Below are 15120 nucleotides of genomic sequence, written 5' to 3' on the forward strand. Positions count from 1 at the left end.
ACCTGGACCATGCTTCGCATGGATACTCAATATGCCCAAATATGAACACTGGTGGGGTTTGGGGGAAATAGACCTTGACTTTTGGGAGTTGTAGTTGCTGGGATTTATAGTTCACTTACAATCAAAGAGCTTTCTGAACCCCACCAACGATAGAAATGGGCCAAACCTTTCACACAGTACCCCCATGCCTTGAAGGGACTCACTGGCGCAAGCCTCCCTCCAGCATCACATGCTCTTCCTTGCTCGCACATGCGCACCACGCTGCCATGTGCTGGGTATGCCTGCTCTCCCCTCCCCTGCTTGAAAATTTAAAAACAACCCTCCCCTTGGTTTTGAGGCCAGCTGAGAGGCCAGTCACTCACAGCAGAGGAGGGCTTTGGTGGGAGGATTCCCCATCTGTTTTCAAAAAAGAACAGAAGGACAGGCAGAGAGATCTTCAGCCTTCTCTGCCAAAGGGGTTCCTAAGACCCTCAGAAATACATGTTTTCTAATGATCTTTGGTGAACCCTCTAAAAACTCCCTCGTGACCCCCCCCCCCCTCCCGCGATCTCAACTCCCAGGTTGAGAAACTGATCTAATGGATTAAATGCTGTTTAGTACTCTGTATCTGCTGCTTATTTTCTAGATTTTGCAAATAATAATAATAATAATAATAATAATAATAATAATAATAGAGCAGAAGATCCGCCTAGTCAAAGCCATGGTATTCCCTGTAGTCACCTACGGATGTGAGAGCTGGACCTTAGGGAAGGCTGAGCGAAGGAAGATCGATGCTTTTGAACTGTGGTGCTGGAGGAAGGTTCTGAGAGTGCCTTGGACTGCGAGAAGATCCAACCAGTCCATCCTCCAGGAAATAAAGCCCGACTGCTCACTGGAGGGAAAGATACTAGAGACAAAGTTGAAGTACTTTGGCCACATCATGAGGAGACAGGAAAGCCTAGAGAAGGGAATGATGCTGGGGAAAGTGGAAGGCAAAAGGAAGAGGGGCCGACCAAGGGCAAGATGGATGGATGGCATCCTTGAAGTGACTGGACTGACCTTGAGAGAGCTGGGGGTGGTAACGGCCGACAGGGAGCTCTGGCGTGGGCTGGTCCATGAGGTCACGAAGAGTCGGAGACGACTGAACGAATGAACAACAAGAGCAGAAGAGAAAACTGGCAAAAGAAGGCTGTTCCTGGGAAAAATTGAGAGCCAAATTGACAAAGAAAAAACATGGCTGTGGCTCACAAATGGAACTCTGAAAAAGGAGACAAAGGAGGGCCTGATTCTGGCAGCCCAAGAACAAGCCATTAGAACCAATGCCATCAAAGCCAAAATTGAAAAGTCGAGGACAGATCCTAAATGTAGACTCTGCAAGGAAGCAGATGAAACAATTTATTTATTTTATTTATTTTGTGTACTTCTACCCCGCCCTTCTCAACCCCCGAGGGGGGACTCAGGGTGGCTTACAAAAAGGCACAATTCGATGCCTACACAATAATACAGATAAATGAATAAAACAGCAATTAAAACAGTTATAACAGTTAAAAACAATCAATATATGCCACAGTCAATAACCAATCTCAGCTCAGCATTCGCCAACTCAGAGTCCGTATTTCATTCTACATTGTCTGTTCCTATCGGTCGTTGTAGTCCTTTATTTATCTGCCAGATTGCCCAAAAGCCTGGTCCCAAATCCATGTTTTTAATTTCCTTCTAAAGGAAAGGAGGGATGTCGCTGAACTAATTTCCCCGGGGAGTGAATTCCATAGGTGAGGGGCCACCACCGAGAAGGCCCTGCTCCTCGTCCCCGCCAGTCTCACTTGTGACAGAGGCAGGGCTGAGAGCAGGGCCTCCCCAGAAGATCTTAAACTCCGAGGTGGGACGTAGAGGGAGATCCGTTCGGACAGATACGCTGGGCTGGAACCGTATAGGGTTTTGTAGGTCAAAACCAGCACTTTGAATTGTGCTCGGAACTGGATCGGCAGCCAGTGGAGCTGACATAACAGAGGGGTGGTATGCTCCCTGTATGACGCCCCGGTGAGTACTCTGGCTGCCTCCCATTGGACTAATTGAAGTTTCCAAACAGTCTTCAAAGGCAACCCCACGTAGAGTGCGTTGCAGTAATCTAATCGGGATGTAACAATAGATCGTATCCTCAGCTGTTGCAAGAAGATCGCACAGGCAGACTACAGAGGCACAACACCATTGCTCAGATGATTCATTGGAACTTGTGCCACAAATACCATCTGCCTGCGACAAAGAACTGGTGGGATCACAAGCCAGAAAAAGGTTACAGAGAATGAACATGCCAAACTCCTCTGGGACTTCGGGATTCAGACAGACAGAGTTTTGGAGCATAATACTCCTGACCTCACAATCATGTTAAAAAACAAAGTATGGATCGTTGATGTCGCAATCCCAGGTGGCAGCAGGATTGAAGAGAAGCAACTGGAAAAGCTGACACGATATGAGGATTTAAAAATCAAACTGCAAAGACTTGGCCTGCACTTAAACACAATTGGCGCTGACAAAATTACCATCTGCCAGCTGCAGAAGGCCACCTTACTGGGATCTGCACGCATCATTCGCCGATACATCACACAGTCCTAAACACTTGGGAAGTGTCCGACGTGTGATCCAATTCAACAGCCAGCAGAGTGTCTGCTGTGGACTCATCTTGTTGTGTTTCAAATAATAATAATACATTTGGCAGTATTTGTCAGACTTGGAATGTGACTCATAGACTGCTAGACCACTGGAAATCCAGTCTCTGTCTCCTGGGAGAGATAATAAGTAGGTCAGGGACATTCCATGTTTTCTTCAGAATTCCCTCCTTAGATATGTCTCAAATCTGTATTCTCATTTATGTGTTTAGTTCCCCCCTCCTGCCGCCCTTCTTTGCTGTTTTGAATGATTTTGTGAAACCTTTACATCAACAACTTTAATTTAAAAATATAAAGACAGAAATGTCTCTTAAGAATTAAAGACACATGAACGGACTCTGGACTCTCCCTAGAATCCTAGATGACTAAACCGAGTCTTCGGCTACATCATGAGAAGATATGACTCACTAGAAGAGACAATGATGCTTGGTAAGGAGAAGAGAAAGATGATTGCAGGTGGATTGACTCAATTAAAGAAAGTGTATCCCTACCCTGTGCTGGTCCCAAAATATTGTGAGCATGACCTTGCCTGCCGAGAGTTGGGCACGTAGCTCTGCATCTCGTGGTCCCAGAGCGCAGGCTGTTCAGTGCCTTCCAGGTTGCCCAATCTTCTGTGTGCCCAGGAGGAAGTCTCTCACCCGTTATCAGCCACTGACTGAGGTTCTGGGTTTTCGCCTGCCACTTTTATACTCTCGCTTGCTGAGGTGTTCCAGCAAGTATCTCTATAGATCTTAGAAAGCTTTGGAAAGCTCCTTTCAAGTCCAAGCAAAAGCCAAGAGTGGATTCGTCCAAACAGAGGATGGACCGGAGATGTCACTGCCTTGGTCCTTTCATTATTGGCTGCTGCTTCCCAATGGATGTCAGGTGGTGCAATACTGGCTAGCAGTTCAAAAATATCCAAATGTGAGTAGATCAATAAGAGATTGACACACCTTGGGAGTGTCTATGGACAACGCTCTTCAGTTTGGAAATTGAGATGAGCACCAAACCCCAAAGTCAGACACGACCGGACTTAATGTCAGGGGAAAACCTTTACTTTTACCTTACTCCAGAGCAGGAACACTTCTGACCTTAAACACCACACCAGCTTGGAAAAATCAGCAAACAGATTATTGTAGAATATATGTAGGCTATGCAGTAATAGCAAAACAGTATAGGTCCAAAATCCAAGATAGACCATAAGCTTCAAAGGGATACCAGATTCGTGAGTACATAGACATCCATGAAACAAGGCATTTGACACCACGAACAAAACAGGAGGAAAATCCCATTGGCAAAACTTAAGCTTGGCAAAAACTTGGTACATGAAACTCAGAGCACTTGAAAGCAAGACCATGATAAAATAACAACGTTGCCTCGACTGAGGCAGTTCATTCCCATCAAGGGCGGCTCAACCCATTACAAAAGTAAGCATTTGCAGTATAGTTGATTTTGCCCAGGGGTGCTCTTGAGGCGCTCTTGGGGGAAAAGAGACCTTGACATATGCGAGTTGTAGTTACTGGGATGTATAGTTCACCTACAATCAAAGAACATTCTGAACTCCACCAATGATGAAATTGAACCAAATATGGCACACAGAACTCCCACGATGAACAGAAAATATGTATTGATGATTGGTTTGGGGGGGGGGGAGGGGCACCAAAATACTCTTTGCTTACCATTGAAAATTACCTAGGGCCGCCTCTGACTCCCATGAATCATTATAAACTTTTTCCAGAACCCAAAACCGAAAGGAAAGCATTTTTCTTGACTTTCCCACTAGATAACGGATTGTTATCTCTTTTGCTGTAGCCAAAGTGATTGCCTAAGTCTCTGAAAGCACTGCCTCTGTTTACTAAAACTTTGCTTTTTGTCCAAGGTTTCACTATCCTCACCATGCCCATTCCCATCATGAACATCAACATGAACATCAGACACAATCATAACAGAACAGGCTGACATACAACATGGGATGGAATATTTCCCCCAGTTCCCCCAGGGTTAACCAACTCCAATCAGAACTGCCTCTGTGACGTTTTCTTCTATAGTTTATACCGTTTTCTTATCTGGCTTCCTTCTAATGAATTGAAATTATTGTTATTTTTTAAAGTAATGTTTTTAGCAATTTCCTGTTCAAATTCTCTCACTGTTTACTTCTGTTTGTTTTCCAAGTTGTGAGTATTCTCTTTGAGTTCCTGTATTTGGATGACATTTTTAACGCAAAGGAAACTCAAAGGGCGAACTGGGATGCAGCAAATTTAGAGTAGTAACCTTACTCAGCAAGTACTCATGAGTGTCCAGGAACTAATAAATTACCCAATAAGTTCCTGGACACCGTGATGTTAAAGATCAGCTGCGTAAGCGCATTGCATGTAATGTGTGGGCTGGAATATGAGTAAAGCTTCACACATTCTATTACTTCCTTTGTCCCCTTATCACAAACTATACGTATATCCAGACAATGATTGAACTGTTAATTTTGAAACTCAAGTGGTATAACATACCACTTTTTCCCTCTGTGTGGAGCTTAGAAATAATTAGATGCAACTTAGTTAACCCCACCATAGAATGAAAGTATAATAAAGCTATACCACAATGATGGTACAGTGTTATTCCCTTTATGTTGATGGATTGCAGAGAGAGTAAAGGAGAGGGGGGAAAGGTGGGATGGCTCTCATCCATTGTGTTATTGCCCCAACCTTATTTTCCATCTTAATCACTATGATACTTCATCTTGTTGATGGGAAGCTTCCAACCGGAGTGGAAATCATATGTTGGACAGTGGCAAGCAGGGCCGTGCCAGAAAAAAATTTCGGGAGGGGTTGACATTTTGGGGGGGGGGTGTTTGAAAATTTCAGGGGGGGAGGTGTTGAAACCTGCCTCCTAGCTCACGCTGAAGCAAAAACCACAGCAGGGGGCAGAGCAGCCTTCAATAGCCTGCAGCTCTGCCCCTGTCAACCACCTCCACCAAGTCTGGCCTCCTTAATGAGAGCATTCAACACCCCCCCCCCCAACTTGGTTGCTTCACTACATCGGCCATTGCTGCAAGTAATGACATGTGAATAAATTGTCAATATTTGCTTGAGATAGTGCTTGCAGTTCTGGAGGGAATCTTAAATTTTTGCATCTTCACTTCACTTCACTTTATTTTTTAATTAGTCGCTCTCCACCAAGGTGCTCCGAGAGACTTACAATTTAAAATAGTTTACCTGTCCGAACGGATTCTCCCCTATGAACCATCAAGGTTATTAAAATCTTCCGGAGGGGCCCTGCTCTCGGTCCCACCACCTTCGCAATCGTGTTTGGTGGGGACGAGGGACAGGGCCTTCTCGGTGGTGGCTCCTCGGCTTTGGAACTCCCTCCCACTAGAGATCAGATCTGCTCCCTCCCCCCTGACCCTCAGGAAACTAATAATGACCTGGCTTTGGAACGTGGCATTTGAGGACTGATTCTATAACCTTCGTCCACATGGAAGGAGGATGATGAACTGTGACTGTGACTGTATTGACGACTTGGCTTGGATAATGTGATGATGATGTTTTTATTGTATTTTAATGTGTAATGATGATGCACTGTGTGGTTTTTGTATATTATTGTATTTGAACACATATTGTGAACCGGCCTGAGTCCCTCATTCGAGGTGAGAAGACCAGTATACAAAACTTCTAAATAAATAAATTAAATTAAATAAATAGCATTTACACAATATAAAAACATTCAACATAAAAACATTCAACAGTGACTTAGCATGGGGATTTGGTTAATCAGTTAAAATTCATGAGTAAACCAGTTTTTTAAAAAAATCTGAAACATTTTGGGGGGGGTTGAACCCCTAACCCCCCCCCCCCTCACTACAGGCCTGGTGGCGAGCTATTTAACCGCAGCAGATTGAAAGCCAAAAACCAAGGTCACAACAACATCTGTTATAGAACTCCAATATGCTGATGATAACGTAGTTTGCACATTCAGAAGAAGACCTACAAGTCACTCTAAACACCTTGGCAGAAGCATACGAGAAGCTTGGCCCCTTATTGATCATCGACCAATGTTATCTCTTCCATAGGAGACTTTTCTTTGTAGCAAAATAATACGGTTACACTACTTACAAGAACAAGGTTTCCATAATACAAATAAACAAACGTATAGTAGCTTTACACACAGCAGCCTTCACACTGGAGCTTTCTCACATGAGGCTTCTCTTATAATGAGGCCTTTCACACTCTGAGGCCTTTCTTCACAGTGAAGCCTACTATCACTGATACCTATTCTCCCACTGAGGCATTCTCTCACAAGGAGGCTTCTCTCACCCTGAGGCGTTACTAAGCAACAGGCACACCTTCTTATGTTGAACTACAGCTTTTGCTGAGTCACTGTGTCCATTTAACCCAGGGGTCCTCAAACTATGTCCCGGGGGCCGGATACGGCCCTCCAAGGTCATTTACAGGGTCAACCTAAGTCTGAAACGACTTGAAAGAACACAACAAAAACCCTATTTCATCAGCCAAAAGCAGGCCCACACTTCCCATTGAAATACTAATACGTTTATATTTGTTAAAATTGTTCTTCATTTTAATTATGGTATTGTTTTTACGTGTTTTTTGAACTACAAATAAGATATGTGCAGTGTACATAGGAATTCATTCATGTTTTTTTTCAAATTATAATCCGGCCCTCCAACAGTTTGAGGGACCCCTGATTTAACCCTTTCAGTGTTTGACTCACATTTTTGTAATTAAAAATAACCAGTTACTTTTTAATATTTCTGTCAGCTGTTGTCCGGTTTTGGTGCTTGTGCTCCTTCTATTTTTATCAGTTTTACACTTACCTATGCAATGCTTTTGACACAAAATAAAAGAAGCCCTGTTGACTCCATATGTAGGAAATAGGCTTGGGCGGTTTCGTTGGTTAATTTCGTAATTCGTTATTAATTCGTATTTAAATTAGCTTACGATCCAATATTGAGCCATGCAGGACTACTGTGAGGAGTAATGAAAAATCGAAACAATTTTTCCAATTTATTTCGTATTGTTTCGTAATTGTTTCGTAATTGGTTCAAAACTGTTTCGTAATTGTTTCGTAATTATTTCCGTACGTCTGGTGCACGTTTTATAGTTGTTGTTTGTTTTATCAGTGATAAAAAATAAATTATCACACCAACAGTCAACAACAGAGGGAGAGGGAAGCTTCAGAAGTTCCCCCTGTCCCATTTGGAGGGTTTTTAGCATATTGCGCAATCGCGTCCGCCATTAACGAATCAATTCGTAATTTTACGAAATTTCGTATATTTCGAACTTTTTTAAAGGAACATTTCGGAATTCTTTAAAAAAAACGAAACGCAAGCCCCCCCCCCCTAAAAACGAAACGAGTTTAGAACCAAATTTTTCCGTTGTTACCCAAGCCTAGTAGGAAAGGTTCCTGAGCCCTATTGTAGCCCTTTCTCCAAGTGGATAGATTTCCATATTTTTAGCTTTGCTCTCTTGAGCATTCTTTGCCTATTAAATCCATGGGGTCACCATAGGCTGACAGGCAAGAGGACATAACTCACACTCAGGATGCCTGCATCCAGGCCTGTAGCGAGGGGGTGGTTTTAGCGGTTTAAAAAAACCTGATTTATTCATGAATTTTAACTGGTTAACCAAATCCCCATGCTAAGTCTATGAGATGCAAAAAATTAAGAGTCCCTCCAGAGCTGTAAGCACTATCTCAAGCAAATATTGACAATTTATTCACACTGTCATTACTTGCAGCAATAGCCGATGTAGTGAAACAACCAAGTTGGGTGTGTGTGTGTTGAATGCTCTCATTAAGGAGGCCAGACTTGGTGGAGGTGGTTGACAGGGATGGAGCTGCAGGCTATTGAAGGTTGCTCTGCCCCCTTCTGTGCGCTTTGCTTCAGTGTGAGCTAGGAGGCAGGTTCCAACACCCCCCCCCCCCAATTTTCAACCCTCCCCGAAATTCCCCCCCCCCCCGAAATTTTCAACCCCCCCCCCCCCCGAAATTGTCAACCCTCCCCGAAATTTTTTTCTGCCTACGGCCCTGCCTGCATCCTTGGGAAGGGGTTGCAAAGCCTCAGATCCCGCTGCTAGGTAATTCACTTGGCATGTCCAGGCAGGTTAATGCACACTGTTTGACTTCTAACTCTCTCCCAGGAATTCTAGGAATGTCTAATGAGCCTAGTTGATGACAACCTGCAAAGAAGAAAAGATGGCCTTTGGCTCCAGTGGGCATGAGCTGGATCATCTCCAGGGAGATGGAGGAAGAAGGGGAAAGGTGTGCCCCTGGGAGATCTCTTTCAGCATATTTTCAGTGCCTCCCTAGGAAGGAAGGAATGTAAGGAGGGTGTTGTTTTTCTGTTGTTAGCAATGCCATGTTCTTTTTTGACCAGCAACTAAATTAATTTTTGTCTTTTTGTGCTGTAATTTTGACATCAAAGCTATGTATAATTAACTGCTTCTTAAATGATCCTAAATTCTGAGAGCAAGGATGGTGCCGTGGAGTGTGTAGTGGGCAAGACCAGCTTTCTAGTGTTGTGTTCAGCCATGGAAACTCACTGAGTGGCTAGGAAACCAGACTCTTATCATTACTTCCAAGTTATTCCTGCCTCTGGTACCAAATATTCCACCAAAGAAGCATTGCGGAGGAAAACATTTACTTTGTTAACTGAGGTTTACCTGAAACCATTGAAATCCACACACATGTTGTCAATTTCAACAGAAAGGAGGAAACCATGAATCAGAACAGAAAACAAAGAGCAACACTCAAAAAGCAGGGGAATGCCAGACACAAAACAATCAGGGCCTGCTAACACTTCCAAACAAAGGACCCCCCACCCCCCAGGCAGCAATCAGTCAGTCCATTGAAGCTGCAAGGACATTAAACCATGAAATTAACAAAATCTAGCTACCAGTATTAAAAAAAACCTCTAAAATCAAAACTAAATAAAGAGCAACAATCAAATGCAGGGAAATTCCAGACAAGAAACTATCAGGGTCAGCAAACACCTCCCAACAAAGGATTCCACAAGTAGTAAGCAGCCACACCTTAAAGATCTAGGATTGTCTACATGCTCTATCCCTCTCCAAAATTTCTCTCCTGTTTATATGTCACCTGGTCATGCCCAGCATTAATTTTTTAAAAATTTTAATTAGTACATTTGTCCCTGCCATAGGTTTTTAAACGTCGTTGTGTTATACTTAATGTTTATTGCTATTTTCTGTTTATGAGTTTATTTATTGTTTGTATTACGGTTGCTATTTTTTAAATTGTTGTATTGTGGGCTCGGCCTCCTGTAAGCCGCACCGAGTCCCTTGGGGAGATGAAAGCGGGGTACAAATAAATTATTATTATTATTATTATTATTATTATTATTATTAAAGCTGCAAGGCCATTAAATACTAATCAAGGTGGCCAATGGCAACATTCACACTTGCGTCAAGCAGACAAGAGTTCTTTTTCCCACCCTGGGCATAATTCCACAGATATTTAAACCCCACTTGCCTAGTTCCCAACAGACCTCACAACCTCTGAGAATGCCTGCCATAGATGTGGGTGAAATGTTAGGAGAGAATGCTTCAGGAATATGGCCAGACAATCCGGAAAATTCACAGCAACCTACCTGTATTTTCTTTTTACTTACATTGTACATTGAGTTGCATACTGGAATAAAGGCAGGATATACATAAGTTAAGACAAAATCTATATCTATATCTATAATAAAAGTGAATGTTTGTATGTATGCATGTATGTATGTATGTATGTATGTATGTATGCGGAGGGCGGAAGGGTGGAAGGGAGGAAGCAAGGAAGGACGGAAGTGTATGTGGCAGCTTTCTGACTGGCTGCCACTTTCACAGGCCACTGTGACCAACACAGGTGACGCAACTGGACCAAACTTGGCACACATAACCCCCATGAACCCTTTTGCATCCTGGTACGGTTTGGGGGAGGTGGACCATGGATTATGGGATGTGTAGTACTTTCAAACGGTTTGGTTCCCAGGGACCACTGTGGCCCCCAACAAAGACCAAACTTGGCGCAGAGAGCCCCCATGGCCAACTCAATATTCTGATGAGGTTTGGGGGAGTACAGACTATGGATGATGGGACTTCAAGTACCTCCATTCACTTCCCAAGACTTCTGCAACACTTATCTAATGACCAATCAAGACCAAACTTGGAACACAGAGCCCCCATGACCCATTCTCCATCCTGGTGCAGTTTGGAGGAGGATGGACCACAGATGATGGGACTCACAGTACCTTCACTAACTTCCTGAGACCACTGTGAGCCATACAAATAACTGATAAAGATCAACCTTGATACACAATTCCTTTCTCAAATAACCCGGGCAGCACTGGGAATCCTAAGCTAGTAAAATATAAATGTCAACTCAGTATCTAATAACTTAGAGGCCAACTTAGATCAGGGAAATTGAACAAGAGCTGAATTTTCTCCCCCAGTTGCCCTTTCTCCAATCATTATTGGAGTCCCATCTGCCTGCTTTCAGATAAGAACAAAATGTTGGGAGATCTGATCACACATCCCCCGTGTCACTTCTTGTTTAGTCTTCATGGACCCATTTTGGTTCAAATAGGCATGTGTTAATCCTGGGAGGGTTCCCCATTTGATAGTTTGAACAAAAAGGAGCAAATGGCAAAGCCCGAGTGTCTGTGGTCTTATCGCCGCAGTGCAGGCTTTCATTTCACAAGGGCAGGAAGGCTCCCACCTTGTTTCCAGCAGGGATATTTGTTCATTCTCTTCAGTGCTGTAAATCAGTCTGAAATGAACAATTTGGCAATTGTGGGAACCATCTCTTTTGCAGGATTGAAGTGTTAACCAACAACAATGAAAAGCCCTCTATTTCATTCTTGAATCCCCTTCCAAAATACAGTATGATCCTCTGTATCCAGTTGCTGTTTTCTTTTCTTAGTTTCCATAGAATTGGATTATGGTCTGCAAATATTCTTGCTAGGATCTCTTGCTAGGTAGAGGCAGGAGTGTCTGCTCTGTGCTGTCAAAGGCTTTCATGGCCAGAATCACTGGGTTGCTTTGGTTTTCCGGCCTGTCCGGCCATGTTCCTGAAGCATTCTCTCCTAACATTTCACCCACATCTATGGCAGGCATCCTCAAGGTTGAGGGGGTCAACCTCTGCTCTCTCAACTTCTGATCCCTCAACCTCTGAGGATGCCTGCCATAGATGTGGGCAAAACGTCTGGAGGGAATGCTTTTGGAACATGGCCAGACAGCCTGGAAAACTCACAGCAACCTAGAGTCTGCTCTTCCTGCTTGAATTTAAATTCTCCTTTTAGCCTCAACTTCTACAAAAATGATTGAGTGCGATTATCAGGAAAACAGTCCCTGACTTCCCAGTATTTGAGGGACCCAAAGTGTCCCTGAGGATTTCTCTGTGTAATGGAATGTGTTGCTTTTTCTGTAGCAAAACCCCAAGCAATTTTGCACAAATAAATCACAGAGGATCCGCTTTTTTTGTTTTGTTTTGTTGTGTTTTGTTCTCCATTATGAACAGCCAGGTGCTTTTTCCTATCCCACACTTGGTGCAGAGCTGCAACTGGCAGGGAAGAAAACATCTGAAGGAATGCCGCCCTGAAAAAAGAAGGGAGGGTTAATATGTCTTGAAATGGTAGACTAGGGGATGAACAGCAATACAAAATGACAAAACAATAGGAAGGGGTGCTTTGAATGCAATATTCCTGCTTCTTGGCAGGAGGTTGGACTGGATGGCCCATGAGGTGTCTTCCAACTCTAGGATTCTATGATTCTATAAGATGAGGTAGCCGTGATAATAGTTGCAGAATTAAACTAAAGCACCTATAATAGGACTAAAAAAGGTCACTCAATCAACCAATTGTACCTAGCCTGGAAGGCCAGCTTTTTCCAGATGAATTTGAAGGTCAATGCTAGCAGCCTCAGTCTGTGAGAGGAGCCTCTGTGTGAGGTAGGCTTCACAGTGTGTGGCAGGCCTTAGTCTATTAGAAGGCCGAGTGTGAGAAGGCCTGGTGTGAGAAGCTTTGGTGAAAGAAGCCCCAGGTTAAAGGCCTTGTGTGTAAAAAAAGAAAAGAAAAGAAAAGAAAAAAGAAAACAAAGAAAACCCTCCAAAGGAAGAGATCACATTTGTCTCTGTGTTTGTTTTTTTATCACTTTGGGCTACTGGTGCTGGGTCACACTGCTGCTAATAAGTTACAATGCTGTACATTTTGTTAATATGCCCACTCTCCCAACAGTGTTTATTAATGCCTAGAGCAGGACTTGGGCCCTCCAGGTGTTTTGGACTTCAACTCCCACAATTGTGGGAGTTGAAGTCCAGAACACATGGAGGATTGAAGTTTTTGCCCATGCCTGCTCTACAACTTATTAAAACCAGTAGGACAAAACTATCAATTAGGTGACATTCAATTAACTAAAAGTATGACCACGATTGATATATACATTTTTTCAATCTTCAGAGTTGTTGTCCTCAGGATAGCCATAGTCATTGGAGATCTCTGTGTCCTGTCCTTCCTTAAAGAAGTGGACCCTGCCCAGTATGGTCCATTGGGCTGCCTCCTCCCCGGCCCTCTGCTCCTGACAGTTCCTCCTCTCCTGAATGGGCTACTGCTCCTTGGGCGTCTTCCAGGGGATGAAAGTGTCCCTCTGTGAGGAAGAGGCAGAGGGTCTGGTCTGCTGGTGGGCTCAATGTTCTCTGCCGCAGCAGTAGTTATATGAAGGAGGTCTGTGACTCTCCACCATTTTGGGAAGGCTGCGGAGGGGGCGGAATGGATGGCAACTCCCGCCTGGCTATTATGTGCATATAGGTGGGCTGATGCTTCAGGAGCTTCTTTGGTGGAGAGAAGAGAACATCTGTTGGTGTTTCTCTGGGTTGGTACGGCCTCATTTTGACTGATGGTGGCTGAGGCATGAAATAGCCTGGTGGCCTTGCTGAAGATGAGTCAAAAGTCTGCGGTAATATAGGAAGTGGCTTCCCAAACCCTCTTCCCAAGACAGCCATGGCGGGCAGTGGTTCTTCTAAGGGGCATCTAGATGGTCTGTCCGGGGGGGCCTTCTTTGGCGGGACAGCAGGGAACCTCTTGAAGACTGGGATGGACATTGGCAGCTGCTGCACCACATTGATCCTGAGGATTGGATTGGCAGATTGTGGTTTTGCCTCCCTCTTTTTCCCTTGCCCATTTCTCTTGCCTTGACCTTTCTCAGATGTCAATCCTTTGCTGGACATGTTTTTTACTTTTTCTGGCTAGATGCTCAATGGCGTTTTTGCTCTCCCTCCACAGGCCTTGCTTCTTCCATTCTCCCCATCGGAGTCCAAGGGGAGCTTTCCAGGAGAGGAGGGGCTCGGTACTGAAAAAGAGAAACATAGTGTGACGATGTGTAAGTTTTATCCTTTGGTTATGTGTAATTTTAACAGTAGTTTAGGGATGGTAAGTATGTAAGATTATGTTCTGTTGGAGAGAGTGGCTTGGCGTTAGCTGAGTTGCCATAGCAACAGGGGCGGAGCCAACTGCCTCTTCAGGGGCAGCTGTTTTGAAAAAGAGTCAGTCAGTACGCCAGCGAGCTACTGAGTGAACTGAATCTTTTGGTGGAGATTCAGGCAATGTGTCTGTAGCCAGTGTGCTATAGGGAAAGACTGAATCTCTTGGTGGAGATTCAGGGAATCAATTGGTGACCAAGTGGTTGCAGAGAAGGACCCGGTACAGGGGGTTGTTGATTCTGAATTAAGAATCAAGGTTTGGCTGGGTTTAAGCCTGTTGTGCCAGCTGTGAAACCTTATGAAGTGTTTGCCTGAGTTTACTCATGAAACCTTTCCAATGTATCCATCAAGATTTGTGCCTCTTTTGAAGAAACAGTTATACATTGTTATACTCCTGTTAAAATAAACTTGTTACTGTTTTCCTCAAGCCTTGCCTGATACAGTTTCTCCTAAGTTGAACAGCCTGCAATAATAAAGTCAAGCCAAGAAAGTAAACGCTACGCTATCAAGTGAATAAAGCCTACTGTAATTAACAGTCCCTTTATAAAATAGCTCCTAGGTTGATATTGATCGTTGCCTGGCTTCCCTCATAGATAAGGTGGCAGTGGGTGCTTTACCACGCGCACCTTCACAATTGGTGGCATTCGGTGGCATTAAAACGGTCATTGTTACAATTGGTGGCAGCAGTTTAACGACTCCTTCACACATAGTGTTAGGGAAAAGCGGCCAGGCTGCTAGCAGGATCATCTATAAGATCCCATATTACACCGATTCTGCAACAACTGCATTGGCTACCAATAGAACATCGGATCTCTTACAAGATACTGATCCTGACATTCAGAGCTCAAAATGGCCAAGGACCTTTATATCTTAGGGACCGCTATTTTAGATTGTAAGTTGCTCAGAGCACCTTGGTGGAGAGCGACTAATTAAGAAATAAAGTGAAGTGAAATGAAATAAAAATATACATTCCCATCTGTCACTCAGGAGACATGGGGGAAGGGAAACCCTTCGA

The 15120-nt window shown here is 43.8% G+C and overlaps 1 long non-coding RNA gene across 1 annotated transcript in view; it reads right to left on the bottom strand.

Annotated features, from left to right (window-relative positions):
- Window positions 1-12935: 12935 nt before the first annotated feature.
- Window positions 12936-15120, bottom strand: part of LOC132782409 (uncharacterized) — a 38645-nt gene continuing 36460 nt past the window's right edge. Inside the window, exon 3 of the long non-coding RNA XR_009632081.2 lies at window positions 12936-13975. This is a non-coding gene — a long non-coding RNA (uncharacterized lncRNA). The remainder of the gene's footprint in view (window positions 13976-15120) is intronic.

Source organism: Anolis sagrei, chromosome 7 (genome assembly GCF_037176765.1).
Source record: "Anolis sagrei isolate rAnoSag1 chromosome 7, rAnoSag1.mat, whole genome shotgun sequence".
In the NCBI taxonomy this organism is placed as follows: domain Eukaryota; kingdom Metazoa; phylum Chordata; class Lepidosauria; order Squamata; family Dactyloidae; genus Anolis; species Anolis sagrei.